Below are 17,636 nucleotides of genomic sequence, written 5' to 3'. Positions count from 1 at the left end.
CCACAAAACCTCAGCAGCCCCAAGTTAGTTTCCGTGCTTTGGTGAGCAGCAAACTCACATCGAGATGTTAGAAAACTGAATCTGCTTTCATGGAAGAAAATCATCTCGCACTCTCATGTATAATTTGAGCAACTTTTCTTTTTTTTTTTTTGGTTATCTATATTTTTTAAAAATCTATAAGCTGCCTCTTTTTTTTTTTTTTCGTAGACAGCGTTTTCATTACAAGTATCATTTGGCTTTAAACTTCATAGATATTTGTGGATTTGGAGAGCCCCAAAAACAAAAATAGACACTCGCATTGTCTAAGCGCTGTCAACACTGGAAGACAGACACAAGGAAATACAATACTTCTGACATATCCTTTGAACTTTTTTCTTAAAAACTCATTACGTGGTTTTAGAAAAACACAGTGCAGCAAATTATATTAAAACAAGGATAAAACATTTTGCTTATGAAACCATTAGAAGAGCACTCTTGTTTAAAATAAATTGTTTGGAAAAAATTATTTTTTATTTTGAGAAACTAAGGCAATCTTTCTAAAAGGAATTTAAAAAGAATGTTAGCAACAACCAAGGAGTTCAAGTACAAGCCTCTCCCCCGATGATATAACTATTTTAAAATTACTTAAACTGTTGCTTTAATTCCTAAACAAACTACAAATATTTAAAGAGATTTGCTGACTACATTATGAATGTAGTTTTATGAACCCTCGCTTAATTCAAACATAAAACAGATTTTAGGAGCACACTTTCTTTTCCACTTTCTCAGACAGTTATTTTTTCAAGGAAACAAAATAATTACCAATAACATTAACTTAAGCAACCACTGCTTGCTAATAATTAATGCAAAGAATATTTCTGAAAAAATATCCAAACCAAGCTAATGATTTAAATCCCAAACCAGCCAAATACAGCAGCAAACAGCATTTTGCTCCACTGTGCTTCCTCGGTGTCTGCGGGCAGTAGCTGCAGCCCCTTTCCCCCCCTCCAAATTCACTGCTCGTTTACTGGTTTCACAAAACCCGACAAAACCCAGCAGAGAAAAGTTTCCTAAACTGAGAGCAGAATAAATACAAGTGCTGCAAATCAAGGAGTCTTCCATGAGCCCAACTCAATCCAGCCCAGAAATGAAATGGGGAAGAAACCATCGGCTCGCCTAAGTCACTTACGCACAACTGACCGCAAGACAAGAGTCTCTGCTTGTCTTTTAAAGCTCATTTCTTCCTCCTGTCTGAAAGGCTGGGCACCCAGGGACGTGGGGCTGGCACCTCTGCCTGGGCTCTAGAAACGCCGCTGCCCTTGCCAGAGCCCATGGAGACGGACTGGCAGGTGGGATTAGCGCACCCTAATAAGTCCCTAGTATCTTTCTTACTTTTATTAATGTGGTGGTTTTTTTTTTTTTTAATTTTATATATTTTTAAAAAGTGGCCAGAGCAATACCATGGGTTATATCATATGAAACACACACTGGCTGTCAATCAAAAAGGGGGTGCTTTGGTCAGGAATAATCAGGGGTTTTGTTTCCAACATTAATGAAGTGGCTGGAATAGCAAACATCTGCCAAGGGGACTCAAACCCCGAGCAGCTGTTGGAGCCCCCAGTACTCTTCCCATGTAGGACAGCCTTGCTGATAAGTACTTCTCCCTAAGGTTTCTCTAGCAGTTGAGAAATGGGGCCGTACGGGAGGGTAGAAAGTGAAAGGCATGTTAGGAAAGGTTTGGAGGGCAGACGACTTGACGTAGTTTGTGTGCATGAGCCCAGCACCTGCACTCCACAAATGGCAGCGTGAGAGCGTGTTTTGGGGATTGCTGCACATGCCCTTTTCCAAGAGGGAAGGGGGAGTTAATCCAAGGGAAGCGATCCTGCAAGTCACTGAGTGAAGCAGTTCTTTGTGTGTAAAGCCAGTACCAGGACCGAGGAGGAAAATAGCGCTGCCCTGAGCTTGTCAGCCAGCAGCGGGTCGGGCATGATGCCGGGCAGGGTGTTTGGCCCTCCGGCAGAGAACTGAAAGTAGAACTTCCAGGACGCCCACTGCCTTTTCTGATACAGCAGGAGACCTTCCGAACCTGGGTTTCTGGAGACGTGTTTTAATCCCAGCCCTGGTGCTACCAGGCACCCGCCATGCAGTGCTGAAACCCCACTGGTGCCGTGCACCTTGGGAAAATGATGAGGCTCTGTAGGGTGGGCTTGTTTTGTCCCAGCACAAACATCAGCAGAGGGCATGATTATGGCTACAGGAACTAAGCAACTGCAGTACTGCTAAATTTGTTATTTAGGTAGTACTCAAGCCCGTGGCTCTGCTCAGGGTGGAGCTAGCCAGTTGTGATTTCTGCCTGTTTGTACATTGCCTGGCACACTGGGGTCATTTGTATAAGGAGAGGAATTCTCTCTGATGGATTTTCAGTTCACCAGTTTTCCCATTTAAAGAAGAATTTAAATACAAACAAAGCAAAACAAAACAAAACTTTTTTTTCTTGTCCTTTCTGTCAATAAAGTGTCAAAGCCTTCAAGTATGTTGTTTCTTGTTGCAAATCCCTTCTACCCTGTCTAAAGGGCAAAGATTATTTTCTCAGGCCCCTGACCTTGCCATATTTAATTGTTAGAAAATTCTTTTTTCCAGTGAAATCCTTTGAACCACCTTTGAAAATACAGACACATACAGACATATCCAATCCTGTTAAATACCAGCACTCTGATCTTAAGTGTATGCCTTTGTCCTGCATGGTGGTGGGCTTGATACCTGATCCAGAATGGCAAAATTTGATGTGTAGGAAGAGGGAGGAACACTTGGGCCAGTTTCAGTGTGTGTCCAGAGGCTTTGTCCTCTCAGCACGAAGTGCTTCAGTGCATGGAAGATATCAGCATCCACCCAACACAAGTAAAGAGGGTGTCTAAAATCTGCCCAATGCCAGAGAATACGGAATCACCAAGAAAGCTTTTTAAAACCTGGAGGGTGTAAAACCTCCCCATGTGCACACAATTATGTAAACCCACATAGGTTCATGGAGCAGGGTCTCTCCCCCCCTCCTGGAAGGCCTCTGTAAAAGCAGGAGCGTAACAGAGAGTGGAAGAGAAACCGAAGTGTTTGTTGACTCTGAACTTTACCTTGGCCCCTTTGCAGATGGCAAGATGATACAACTGGGCACCGAAGTGTGCGATGTAATAGAAATCGCAAAGCGGAGAGGTAATTGCATATGCTCACGCGCTCCATTGGCTTCGGGGAGGCTGTTGCTTCCAGCTTATCTTTACAAGCAAATTTCACTCCTGGCCTCAGTGACTGCAGACTAGGGTTGCTCCAAGTCCAGCGGTTTCATTGAATTATTAGTTTTTTTCCAGCTATGGAGCCAGTCCCAAATCCTCACAATTACTTTGCCTGTCACCTCTAAATCTGTCTGCAGCCTCTCTGAGTGTCTCTTTGAGTGTCAACAGACCACACTCAGAGCCAGGCTGACTCTCCTCCTAGTCCCTCTGCCTTGCTGTGATGCTGCAGTGTTTGTGTGGTCCAAACCAGCCCTGGCTTCACTAGCAGGTTTTGTTCCTTATGTGACAGACCTGGGTTTATGGCAACAACACCGCAATGTAGCAGTGTTGACTTGGTCAGAATAAACTGAGGTTTGAGTTACTTTCTTCAGTAAAATTACAATGATAGCTGAACCATCAGCTGGGTCTCCTCCATTTCATATCTCGCTCTGCCTAATCTCCCTTGCTCATAGCCAACTTTTAATCATCTAGAAATCAAATATAATGGTACTTTTATCATGTGAGTGAAGACAGTGACTAGTCCCCCAAGTCAGTTAAGATGCTCTGCTTTAAAGCACTAATGCAGTTAATAGCTGTTGGTAGCAGGCACAGAATGCACAAGATGGAAAGAGCTCATCGCAAATTGTGTTGCTCCTTAGAAAGGAGATACGGATGTGGTCTCAGATCTACATGTAGAGAAACTGAGGCAGGGGACCCCTCTTTTAATCCCCAGGACAGAAGCCAGACCTTCTCATTCTACACCACATGTTCTCCAGGTCAAGAACAGTTTAAATCCTAATATTTTCCTCCTATGACCTCATTTTTTTCCCCAAAAAACAACATTGAAGGATGTGAGAAAGTATTGCTATTTCCCCGGTTACCTCTTTGTAGGGACGCACACCACCTGAACAGCTTCTCTTTTCCTAGGTCCTATTGCTACCAAAAATCAAACCAGGTTCTGCCCTTGGTGGTTGGAGTGGTTTCCATGAGCTCACCACAGGCATTGCCTTGCCATTACTCAGGGCACCAAAGATCATGCCAAACTGGATAAAATAAATCATTATGAACCCTGATACAGACTCACTGACAGAACTGAAGGCATTTAGAGAGATGTTTACGGGGTGGCTCTGTTTTCTGGGTGTTGTATAGGTACCACGTACACCTGCGCTGATGCCAAGAAACATATGCCATCTTTCAGCAAGTGGGGATTTGTTTTTTCGTGCTATAGCTAAGAGGCTAGAATCCGGACTTGTAAACTAGAGCTGAGGAGTTTGGGAGCGGCAATCAGGAATGTAAAGGAGCCTTCTGTGCCACCCTGAGCAGTAAAACACTGATGGGACTCTCTGTGGAGCAGAGGTAGCAGATCATACTGGTCATGGACAGGCCCTCACTGCTGAGGAAGGAGAAAATCCTGGAGAATATCACACAGGGCAACCATTCTTGCTACTGTCCTAAACAATATTTAAGCATCTGGTTTGGGCAAGACACATGTGCCTCGTACCCCATAGTATTCATCAGATATTAGTGGGACAATAGTGGTTTCCCCATGCATACATTTCTCTAGGGAACTCTATCCTGCATATCCATCTCTTCATCATCCTACCTACATTGCTGTTCTTTCCAGGATGCCAATGAAAACCAAGACATCGATTTTAATGTGGCCAAGGTAACAAAAATTTCATTTAAACCACTTTTCTGCAGAAATCAGAACCAACAGTAAGGGGAAGCATCTGATCTCATGAGAGTGTCAGTGTTTGGGACTGGAACATCTTTAAAACGCTCCCCTAATTTTTGGCATGGTAGGCTTCCCAAATTTAACACTGCTTCACTCTTTAATCCATACTCCAGCCTAATCTGGGTGACGATACACATCTGAATGCTCACTGCTTCATCCAGCTTTGCTTAAGGCCAATTATTTTTGCACAAGCCTTGCTAAATCTCTGCCAAGCTGGATGGTAGTATGTTCAAAAATCAAAATATTTCCAACTCCTATAAAAGGGACCAGGATGTTTTGGCATTCTGTGACTGATGCTTTATTCGTTATTCACAAGGATTATATCTGTTTGTTTTCTTTCTTTTTCCTACAAGACAATTTACCTGAAAGCAGAGAAGAAAGAGAGATCTCAAACCAATAGACCAGAAGTATGTCTCCAGTCTCCATAGAGACACCAGAAAAACACTACGATCATGTGGGTTGTACACAAGAAGCCTATTCATACTGGAATGGGTGGTGTTCCAGGACGTTAAGTAATTTTGACAATCTGCCACTACCTCAGCCTGCAAGAAGCCCGGAGGGAGTTATTGATGCCATCGAGTGCTGATCTTTATAAATGGTTTCTAGACAACCTTCTTCGTTCTGGGCTCTGTGGGACCCCAAGCCCAAACTGCAGATGGATCTCAGCACAGCCATTCAAAAGCAACCAGGGCCACCGCCCCCAGAGAGCACCCAGGTGCTGTGTGTCCTACCCGGACGGCTCAGGCTTCCCCTCCCAGGCAGGCTGCAGAGCCAGAAGCTGCAAGGAGCCCGGCTGTACAAAAGCCCAGGTGTCCCTCTTCACTTACCTAGGCAGCATGCTGTTGCAATCCACTGACATAGAAACTTGCACTCAGTTAATACGAGGGCAAAGAAGGCACAGGGGCTCTGGGACTCACGAAATAGCAGAAGATACCAGTATTTACTGTAGCACTGCTGGGTCTTCAAGGTTCACAGGTAAGGCTGGGACTTTCATTGCCTATCACTAAGAGACAGTAAGATCCTCAAGGAACAAGAACTGACTATGCCTATAGATTTTTCCTTCTAAACAAGGAAAGAGCAAAACTGCAGCTACAGTAAAAACCCTTTTCAGAGGTCCTGGCCAAATTTACCCTCCTGAGGTAGCCTGCTCACGGGGAAATGGCTTGCTGTATGCATGGAAGGCCAGCAAGGAAAGGGGCTGGTACTTGGAACAGAGGCAATTCCTTCAATTTTCCCCCTGCTATAAGTGCCTAATTTGGCTACTTACGATTCTCAGTGTCCTTTCTGGACTTACTGTAAAGTCTGCTTAAGGCTCCTACCTGGGGAACAGGTCAGGAATCAGGTTCATAGACATAGTTTAAAGACAATGCCATCCCCAGAAAGATTTGTTGCCTGGCTTGTAGCAGCTGGCTATTTTAACATTAGCTAGGAATCAGCACACACCTCCAAGGGTTCAGGAGCATTGCATTTAGGGGATTCAGCACAGAGAACTGGGCTGCCTGCAGAATGCTTAGGTTCATCAGCCCCAGCTCATTCAAGCCTACTCTGAATCCTTCAGAGACTGTTCCTAAGAGATTTGGCCTGTCTGCACCAGTGCAGTTCTGGAAGCAAGTTTGTCACACTCAGGATTGCACAACAGCAGCCAGGGCACTTGCAGGAATGTGCAATCCATCAGGTGGTGCCACCACTCTCCTCCACAGTCACGGGCTCTGCCTCACTCCCCTTCTGTTTGCCACAGCATGTTTTCAGATGGAGCTTTTTGGATGTGCCCCATGGGGACAAGCCCTGCCCATAGCCTGGGGTTCAGACAAAGCAGCTAGTACCCGTTGAGGAACAGTGAGAAATCAACTATAATTCAATTGCCGTTCAGTATAATTAGGACATTAAAATACACATAGTTGTTAAGACCCTGGTGCCATTGGTTAAGCCACAGAGCTTTTACTGTGTTATCAGGGTAACTGGGGGAGTAATACATCAAACGGCTAGGTCATATTTCCAATCCCATTGCATTTAAGAGGGAATCTCCAAGTTTAGATTTCCTGTTTTTCTCCCCAGCCATAATCTCAGCTTTATGAGCAGCACTGAGCTGTCATTCCTCTCCCCTCTACACACTCCCATGCCCAGGTCTCTCAAAAGTGCTCTTGACAGTCTTTCCAGTGGCATTCCAGTAGGCCTCAGCATCTTCACGTGGCGGCTACTGCTGAGGACTTGTCTTCTTTTGGGAGGCTCAGGCCTGATAGTAGGTGCTAACTCACCATCACGCAGTGTCTTTCGTTCAGTGTTTTGCTCAGATTGCGCAGATCTTGTCTGCAAGCCAGGACTGTTCTCATTCCCCTTCTACATATTGCAAAAATATCCTAAGGTAGGTAAAATTTCACTCTCCAGCTTGCTGTAGACAGCAACAACAGCAATTGAAGAAATTCTTTAATACAGAAGGAAGCTCTCTAGATTCTGCCTTGAGACTTACTCCTTATCTGTGTTCTCATTGTCCACTGCTTTGCTACCAACCTGCTGTTAACATTTCTTCCTACCCCATAGGCATTTCTGCTTGTTACACTAGTGCTTTACATTTAAAATTCTTCATAGCCTGGCTTCATCTTGTTTTCTAATTTTATATTAGTATTTTGTTGTTATCTTGCCAGAGCTGGGGCAGTATCATTCTTCCTTAGGAAAAAACCTTCCATCATACCGTCTATTAGCAGGTATTTCTTTTCTATCACTTACCTGTTAGCTTAAAAAAATCCTCCCCTTAAAAAAAAAAAGAAGTAAAAAAAATGCTGTCTACAAAAAAAAAAAAAAAGAAAAAAAAAAGAAAAAAAAGATAACCTCATCTTCCCATTTTTATAAGAAAGGTAGAAAGGCAGTGCGCCCACTGCCCTACATTCCCATGTGCAATTACTAATCAGGGGTCACTGTGCTAAGTGTCTTCTGCACTATACTACGGGGAGAGGTTATTGGTTATGTTGTAGTAACAGCTCAATATTGGTTTTAGAATTTAAAAGCAAAGTGTTTTGGTTACTAAAATAAGTAAGGTCAATATGAAAAGAATATATATAGACTATGTTTGCATAATACTAGACTAAAAGAACACTATAAAGAAAAAAGGTCTGAGATCTTACGGTAAGGACATTCTGGTTTACATCATGCTTTCTTATATAAAGTCTTTTTTTTTTTTTTTAATTCTAGACTTTAAATGTTATATCTTCTAGCATTGGAAAAAGTATTTTAAGACTTGGTTTCTGCAGTGTTACTACTTCATATGAAGTCTTGCTTTCATCAGCTATGGATCCTTGTTGTCAATAAGAAAGCTCTTGACTAAATATAACATGGTGCCAGGAAGTACTCTGATAGTCCCTATTTTTTTTTTTTCTCTACATTCTATTCTTTGTTTTTTTTCTGTTGAAGGAAAAAGTTATTCCCCCAAGTCATGGCTCTCACATTTAGGGAAGAATAATAGATTTCTATTATTCTATGAACTTACAAAAACAGAAATGTTAAACTGGGTATGTGTAATGACATGAAAGAAGAGTCAAATTTTATAGAATGTTTTCTATGGACTCAGCAGAAAGAAACGATTCAGCTGAACCAAAGAATAAAGGTATCAGAACTTTTAATAGTGACATTTTCAACTTATTTCTACCATTTCATAGCCTGTTAGTGAAAACCAGTGAAACAGCCTACTTCAGCTTCTTCTTTCACAGTGAGACAAGTCTGTTCTAAGAATGATGGAACGATGGAATGTACTTTCTTCTATACAACAGAATAAGAAATAGCATATAAAGGAAACATACAGTATTTCTGCCTCGAAAAAAGGGGGTGGGGGGGCGATTCAGTGAGCAGTTGAAGTGCAAAGGAGCTGACAGTAGAGGGCAATAGTCAGCTAGCAGGCACTTCTGCTTGAGCAGTTTCACATTTAGTGAAACTAAATTAACTATTAACTAATTAACTAGTGGATTAGTTAATGTGAATTACTTTTAATGTGAAACTAATTCCAAACTTTGCTTTGCACTAGATGACAATAAGCAGAGCTGACCTAAGTAGAAAAAAAGTAGATGATCAACTTCGTGTGCAGCACCTAGCTTACAGCTGCTCTCAGTCCATTCCAGCTTGACAGTCTCCTGTCTTAGCTTTGCCTATGACTGAAGGAGCTTGTGAACGCCTTACCAGAAAGCAAGACGGGGGATCTGAAATCATGTAAGCATTGGAAACGTGAAAGGAGGTATGAGAGCTGAGAAGTAAATAGAACCCTTAGCAGAATGGAGAGGAGTTTTGAATGATACTGCACGGAGGGAACTGGCTGGGGAAGACACGCCAGGAGGCAGAGAGCTACCACCAGTGCCTGGCACGTGCCTTCCCTTTTGTGTTGCTGCTCTGACCTGCATTGGCCAAATCAATGCTATGTCTGACTTCCTGCCTCACTACAAAGGTAGACAGCCTTCCACTTAACACTTGGCTTTAGCTGCTATCTTTCTGCAGACAAGAGCAGGAAAACTCTTGTGGTCTCCCAGAATACTAGGATTGTGAACAGGATCCAGTTTGAAGTTTAACATTGATTAATCCTGTTCTCTTGCCTGCAATGGGACTAAACTGCCTGATACTAGATAAAAATCTGTCTTGTAATCCAGATGAGGTAAAGCTTGAGGTTAATTACAGCTAATTAGATCTCCATTGTCTCTTGGCTGAATTGAGATAATTTCTTAACAAGACCTGCTCTGAGCTTAGAGCAGAATCCTTGTAAAAAGTTCCCCTTTAAACTCCCAGTGTTTTTTGTTTTGTTTTTGTTTTTGTTTTTGTTTTGTTTTGTTTTTGTATATGCAGTTACAGCATGCCAATGACAGCCTCAGTCAGGTGAAAGGATGGGGACTTAAGATGTAGTGGTAAGCCACAAATGGTTGTTGGGGGAGTTGAAGATCAGTATAAATGGTTTTCTGTTCCTTTCTAAGCAGAACTGGTATGGCTACATTGCTACACAATGCTCCCATGTCTGAGCACAAACATCTCTCCCACGCTCCAAAGGGCTCTCTTCAAGAGAAACGGAGGCACTACTTCAAGCTGAGGGTAGCTTTGTTCATCTAGTGCCCCGTTGTCACTTAGTACACAAGTAATAGCAGACACGGAGTCCGGATCGTGGGCTGGTATGAATCAGGCTGGTTAAGTTTGCTTCCACAGGGCTTAGCCAACTTATATAAGGAGATATAGGTCTCTTGGGCAAAGGTACGTGTTGTCAGCTGTTGCTTTCTGTCTCCTCTGCAGTGGTTTTTGAGGAGCTGGTGACTAGCTCTCAAGCAATCTGCAGAGTGGATGAAGATGGAGTGCTCCTGGGCAGGTGGGATTTGTGAATTTTGCCCATTCCAATTTACAAACAAATGATCTCAGCCCTAAAATGAGAACATGTAACTGTTCTAAATACATGCAGATAAAAGAGGATGATAATGTTATCAGAGGACAGACTGTTTAGAAGTCCTGGACTCTTTCTGACCTTTTCACACTACACTGCAAACATGAAGACCAGCCTGCAGGTCAGAATCACAGCAACCTGTCTTCTGTGGCAGATTGCAATGGGATCTTCAGAGTCTTGCTTCCCATCAAAAATGGAGTCACTCTATTAGGAGAGGCAGGTCAACACAACTTCCCTAACTTTTCAATGAAGGTATTAATATCCATCCATTGAGAATCCCTCCTCTTCATATCCTGCTGCTAAAGCTGCTCGTATTGTTGTGGTGGGTGCTGGCAGTCTGTCTGAGGCACTAACGAACCAGTCATTAAAATGCTAAGTTTGAGATGACTTTGTCAAACACTGGGTGGTGTGTGTGGTTAGAATAGATAGCACCATAGAAACCCAGATGCTGCCTAAAGAGCTGAAAAAACAAATCTAACTCGGGTCTGCTTCAGCCTCGGGTGCCATCCAACCCACACTCAAACATTCAGACTGGGCTGCTGTGTTCCCATAACCGATTGACCCTCCCTTTTGGAAGTGCTGGGTCGCAGACACGCGGGTTATTCATGTTAAAAGACAGGCAACATGACTCTTCCATAAAAGTCCGACAGACAGACACATTAACCCCTGTAATCCCTTCCTGTGGTGTACATGACGCCACCTAGATTTATTAATTAAACCCTGTTATCCGGTGGCCACTGTCAATTAAGTGTTTCCTTGTAACATATAATGAGGGCTCATTCATTAGCAAATGTTTCCATTACACTTAAGGCTGTGAGTCTCTCTGAAGACTTTTCTTCTCCAACAACGCAGAGAATTTGTTGTAGTTCGAGATCCTGGGTGAATGGAGGGTGTGGAGAAGTTGAAAGCAGGAAAGACAGATAATGGGTCTGTTGCTAAACTGAACAATTAATAAACGATCACTGCTGTGCCCTAGGAAGGCACAATGCTGTCTGCAAACTCATGGGTGCAATTCCTGCCTCTGCCACTTGCCAGCCCTATGACCCTCAGAAAGCTGCATTACACCCTCACCTTTCTTGTTGCTTGTCTGCTTAGATGGCTCTTTGGAGTAATATGTGTACAGCTGAAAAAAGCAACCTTGCACATGGAGTGTTCAGAGGCCTCAGGGCCTCAATTCCCAGTGAGGGTCTCACTTCCCACTGCATGCAATTCTTCCTTTTGCCTGAAGAGTCCATGCCAATTTATTTGTACCATATTTCTAACCCTTCAAGCTCAAGCTTACAAGTTACAAGTTACAAGTTCTGCCTGGCTTTGCCTGGCTTCTGTATTTTCTTGACCTTAATTCTATGTCCCTTGCCCTGACTCCAGACCTCTCCTGTTCTGTGGTCAGGAAAATCTTCTTTGTTCCTGTGGACTGTTACATCTACCCCTTCCTTCAAAATTAATACACTATGTATTGATTAGATACAGGACTTATCAAGCGAATCCTAGGAATTAGAAGCAGTGTGACTTCTGACTCTGCAAGTGTGTTTTCAGAACAGGATTACCTGAGAAAACCATCTAGAGAACCTCACCCGGTAGCTTCTTCTGACCTCAGCACCGTTGGCTCAATACACACTGGCTCAATAATTCATTGCAAGACTTGTAGTGCTGACTCTGTTCTTAAAGCACCAGCTTCCTGAGTTGTTATGAGAAATACAAACACATCTGTCAGATAAACTCTGACCTGGCTGCTGAGAAATCAAACCACCAAAAGACTGATCAAAAAAGTACAAGATGCTTCTGTCAAGCACTATCTGTAATAATAAAACATTTTTGATTTTAAATGAGTACTTGAAGTCTTTTCAGACTTGATGTGACTTTTAGATCACTGGGTTTTGGCAAAAAAAACAAACAACAAAAAAAAAAAACGAATAGAATAATCCACCCTGAATGTTACCAAGGGTTCTTCCCAGCAGCTGCCTCGAGAGAGAGGCAAAGGACTAACTGAACCCAAAGCTTTTAGGAAGTAGTCCGCCAGTTGTGCTTCAGCAGCTGTTGGCACATGGAGCTACAGCTCCCTCTCCTGGCAAAATTTGCAGCTGCAAATCCTTTTTGAAAATGGCCTGATTTATTCAGTTAATCCATGGCTGGGTTAGGGCTCGATGTGAAGAAAGCTCAAAGCTAAGCATATCAGACAAATCAGAAACTCTGCACACCAGGGGAAAAAAAAAATCAAAGCCCATCCACAGATAACCAACAAATAGCTGAAGGAATTAAACTCAGCCAGTACTTGTTGGCCAGCTTAACCCTAGTAATGATTTTATTAGTCCTGCAGTGATGTTAGGTCTTTGTACCATGATCTCAAAGCTTCAGAATTACTGCACCAAGCCTCTTGTAGAGGTTCTTTACTTGCCAGAGGCCAGTTGCAGAGCCTGGAAATAGATGGGAGTGGGAATTTGGACTTCAGGCACAAAGTTACAGGGTGGTGTCTGTGTGTTGTTCCCTGCTTGCTGGAGCACTGTGCTGGGCTGTTGCATGCCAGCACTGGGGAATGGTGTTGGCAGTAAATCCTGAAAGAATCCCACAGAAAAGATTCAAGCCAGACATTCCCCCTCTTGCAGGTCCTCTACAGCCAAACTGAGTGAATGAGCTGTTACCATTGAGCACATGGAAAAGACGACCTTATCGAATCAAAATCACTGGGAAAAAAAGACAATACCATCTGGCCACTTCTGAGAGAGCTAGAGACCATGCTGCCACTATCTAAGGCGGACTGTACACTCATCCTTCCCCACACATTCCTGGGACATTTCTAATCATAACTGTGAATGGCATCCCGCAGTGCTTTTCTGGGATCAGGTTCCCCTCTATAAATGCCCAATCCTGTGTTTGGAGGCAGCAGAGCTCCAGTTGAAGTCAGCTGAAACAGAGCTGGTATTTCACGCAGGGTCCATTAATAACAAAATTTTCAATAGGATGCAATTTAGGCTTTCAGAGCATGGTTGTACCTATTCAAAGTTGTCTTTTTTAAGTCAGAAAAACAAAACAAAACAAAACAAAAAAAAAGAAGCAAGAATAAAACGATATATTCCTTGTCCTTTTTTTTTTTTTTTTTTTTTTTTTTTCTGAATTGTTCTACAGTGACATATGTATATAATCAATTATGGAGAGCAAAAAATAGGATTATTTTTAAGAAGCTCACTTTACTTTTTTCCCTTTTTATTGTCGGCATGTTCACACAACTCAGCATGGATTGAAGTGATAACGAGTAACTCAGCACATGGCCCTGTCTGCTCGGTTTATTATCATGCATTCCTATCTGACTATCTAATCTAAGATGCTTTTAAAGGACCCATCATCAAAATATCTAAGTGCTGCCACAGGATCTAATTACTAATCTTCAGGAAGAAACACTGGCTTTGCTGCAAAGTTGGAATAACCCCCTTTAAATCTTTATGAAACAAAGGGGCAGAAGGCATACGTGTACAAAACATAAAACTGTCTTTCTTGTGCCTAAGTCTGTGAGCACAATGCATGATGCAATATAAAACTATTGTTCTATCAGAAACTATGGTGTTATTTTACACTGCACGAGACCATGAGTCATTAAAATTGTGTTGTAACACTTCCAAGAAATCGTTTATGTTGGCCTGTGTTATTCATCACTTTCTTTATTGGTTGGCTTTTCTTTGACCATATTACCACAGAATTTGGGTGCCCTACAAGTACTTGTGCATTTGCTCTCACAGCATTCACAACTCACACAACTCTCTTTACATGTGGGGAATTAGAGGCAAAGATGAGGAATGAGATTTGTCCAGGGAAATAAAAATGATTTTCAGGGCAACAATCCAAATGCAACCAGATGTCTTGTGTCATAGTCCTTCCCTGCAGGGTCTCCATGCAGCTAAATAGGGCTTTTTTCCTTGTCTCCTGACAAGCCAAGGACAGGTTCACCAGCTGGACCAAATGAAATTGTAGCCAATGTCTGCGTCCTTCTGCTCAAAGAAGTTATTAAAACTCAGAAGGTGCAATAGGCTCACAGTAGTGCCGTGTTAGATACAGGCTTTGATGCCTGCCATATACAATAGGGGAACAGAAGGCTAGGAAATGAGCCTGGGATGAGTGTTCCATGCTTGTTATAGAAAATATCTTGCCTAATTTTAGTTCTCTTTTTTCTTCTGTCCCTGTTGAAGTCACTACCAGCCTTCTATTCAGCTCCTGCATATCAGGAATATCCTGCATATCCATATTCCTGGATAGAAGAATCAGCAGACATGAGCTCATGAATCACACCCAGATGTGTCCCAGAAAGAAAACCTAGAAGTCTTCACTCTAACTCAGTCCATGCACAGTTTTCAGCTTTAAGTCAAAGTACAATTTTCCCCAAACCATTGTAAAATTGTGGTTGGGCACAGTCTGATTTACAATTTATGTGGTCCAAGTCAGTTTGTCACAGTATAAAAACCAAACTGTCATAGCTACCTTTATCATAACAGCTACTGCATTGTCAAGTTGCACCAGTATGTTTCCAAACAAATGTACACAGACAGGGCTACCCAGTCTTGTCTTAAAAAATTGCTGTCCACTTTCTTCTATGGACAAAAGCATAACCCAAGCATTCTGAAGCCCAGCCCAACCTTCTCTTCTCGTTGTTCAGGTCACCCTCCCTACCAAGCAACAGCAATACATTCGTGGAGTTAAAGTACGCACCATAAAGTCATCCAGGTGGTTCAACCCAGGCGTCCTTGAACTGCTCTGGTTACTCTGGTGAAACAGCATCTTCAGACAAGCATCCGCAGAGCCTTCATTTGACGGCATCATGAAACAGTGTGCCACTACAAAATAAAAGTTTAATGTCTAATTTTAATGCATTCAGCTTTAGCTTCTAAGTGCTGATTAAGACTGCTTGGCATTTGATTTCTAATGCTACACTTTTATTAATTACTATTAATATAACGACCATTTGAATTTATCATTGTTATTTATTTTATTTATCATTTAAATCTGTTGTTTTAGTAATTATTTTGCTTTTTAGGCATTTAGTGCTCTGTGCATTTATGAGAGTGTTTATTTAAAAAGTTTTAATATTGCAAACTCTTACAGCGAGCAGGATTACTCATCTCTCACGAAGTACACCCATCTCTGCGTGTACTCAGATGCCTCTGTCCCTCGGGCTGCGCACACCAGCGCTCGTACCGGAGGGACCACGGCGGAGCCAAGCGGCACTTTGGGTAAAGAAATTCAAACTTCGGCTGGGAAATGCCAGCTCCACACCCACCCTCGCCCTGCCTTTCCAAGGGACGGCCACCAGATGGCAATGCTCCAGAGCAGAGCCTCAGCGCCAGCACACGAGCACAACCCTCCCTGCTGCAGGATGAGTCAAGAGCATCACCTCGAGCCAAGGAAAAGTCAGAAAATAAAAGAGCAAAACGTCCTTGAGTTTCGCTGAAGAATTCGAGCTGAAAATCTGTACCAGGATGGGCAAAACCATCACTATGTGGCCTCTTCCACCCCTCATTTGCCTGATTTTTCCACCCTACAGTTATTATTATTGTAGCTATCTTTGTTTTGGAATGCAATAGTTACTTCTCATGGCTGGCACCCAGCTGGGATGAGCACCCCTTGTGTTGGATGCTGAATCACCATGCAATAAAAACTGTCAGTTTCACTACAGTTTAACAATCTAGCATTATTCTGTTTCTCTGGGGACACCCTCACCCCTTATCACACCTTTCCTACCCAAACAGCTCCTATGGAGAAGTCAGAAGGTGGGCACATACCTTGGCAAAACTGCCTGCCTGTTTCATGCAAGGTGGTTTGGACAGAAGGGGGAAGGAACTTGAAAAAATAAAGCATTTCTCCTGCTAGTCTTCTTCCTTACCATTTTCTCCCTTAATTACAACACTACATTTGTTACTTTAAAAACACTAAGATATAAACTGTTTTCAGACTGTTTATATCACGAAGGACAACAGAAGACCTTTAATAACTTTGGGACTGACTGCATGAAGTATCATTTAAAAAAAAAAAAATTAATATATATATATATATGCAAAGATGAGCAAATCAGTCTCTTAAAATGCAGCCCTGGAAGGCAGATTGACAGGTGCTGTTATTCTAAAGATAGGGAAACTGGGAGAAGACACTGGAGTCAGTACCAGGAAGTCTTTCTCACTCCCAAGTTTGAGGTTCCCAGAGCTGAACCCCTCTGCCTAACACAGTGCTAACACAGTGCAAACACAGGACAACAAGCCCACCATCTCCATTTGAGGTCACCTTCCTGTTCTCCAGTATAGGTGGAGTCCTACTGCTGTAGCTCACTGCCCCGCTTCTGCAGAGTTGCCACCTGCACCACGCAAGGGGCTGAGCTCAGCTATAAAACATTCAGCAGGAGCCGAGGAGAGCTGGAGGCTGAGTGCCAAACAGGCAAGGAACAGCAGAGGGAGGTATCAGGCCAGACATGAGAATAACCAAGAGAAAGTCCCTGCCCTGTGCCGTTACACACAATATCACGAAGTCCCTTTGGGTCTGCATGTCTCCAGCTCCCCTCTTTCACTGTGGGACACAGCGGGCCCTGAAAGTAATTGTGCACAAGGAAGGAAAGGGTTTTAAAGGCAACACACAGAGACAATCTTTTGTGCCCTGGTCAACTGCACAGCAGTGAGCATCTGAGAGCTCTAGGAAGGACACAGTTACTGGAAGGACATGTACAAGGCTTTGCCCTTTGAGTGCACTTTTGCACACTTCTGACTCCATGCCCACCACACGAGTCTAAAGGAGATAGACAGTGGTGGCACATGCATCACTGGAAGAGGACGTTGCCCTGCCCTCCCACTACACGGATGCTTTCAACAACCAGAGGTTCTGAAGAACACATCTGGAATCACTTACAGCAGCATCTGGAAACTGTCATGAGCTGCAATGAGACACAGTTGCTTAATTATTCTGGGTCTGCATCCTTTGCCACTGTGAAGCTGTCAGTGGCCATTCAGCCTCCTTGGCACAGATCCCAGCACAGCACCCCTGCATGCTACTCATCACATGTAACACTTGTCAAGGCATAGGGAGCATCAGCTTTATCTTCAACACTCTCCTGATCATGTCCAGCACACACAAAGGACTGCAGAAAGTTCACTGTTACGGCAGGAGGAATTAAATAAAAACAAAAAAGCTTTTATTACTCGGAGAGCACAGAATGATGGCCCTAGAATACTCCCAGTTTATCTCCCCACCAGACACGACTGAAGATTTCATTCCACAGCATCAATCCATTCTTTCA

General features: G+C 43.0%; 1 long non-coding RNA gene across 1 annotated transcript in view; it reads right to left on the bottom strand.

Annotated features, from left to right (window-relative positions):
- Window positions 1-9,186: 9,186 nt before the first annotated feature.
- The window catches only part of LOC139999438 (uncharacterized), a 32,093-nt gene continuing 23,643 nt past the window's right edge, over window positions 9,187-17,636 (bottom strand). Inside the window, exons 2-3 of the long non-coding RNA XR_011804945.1 lie at window positions 15,068-15,192; window positions 9,187-12,050 (exon numbers count right to left, since the gene is read on the bottom strand). This is a non-coding gene — a long non-coding RNA (uncharacterized lncRNA). The remainder of the gene's footprint in view (window positions 12,051-15,067; window positions 15,193-17,636) is intronic.

Source organism: Anas platyrhynchos, chromosome 25, assembly GCF_047663525.1.
Source record: "Anas platyrhynchos isolate ZD024472 breed Pekin duck chromosome 25, IASCAAS_PekinDuck_T2T, whole genome shotgun sequence".
NCBI lineage: Eukaryota > Metazoa > Chordata > Aves > Anseriformes > Anatidae > Anas > Anas platyrhynchos.
The sequence above is the reverse complement of the archived record's forward strand: the minus strand, read 5'-3'. Positions and strand labels throughout refer to the sequence as shown.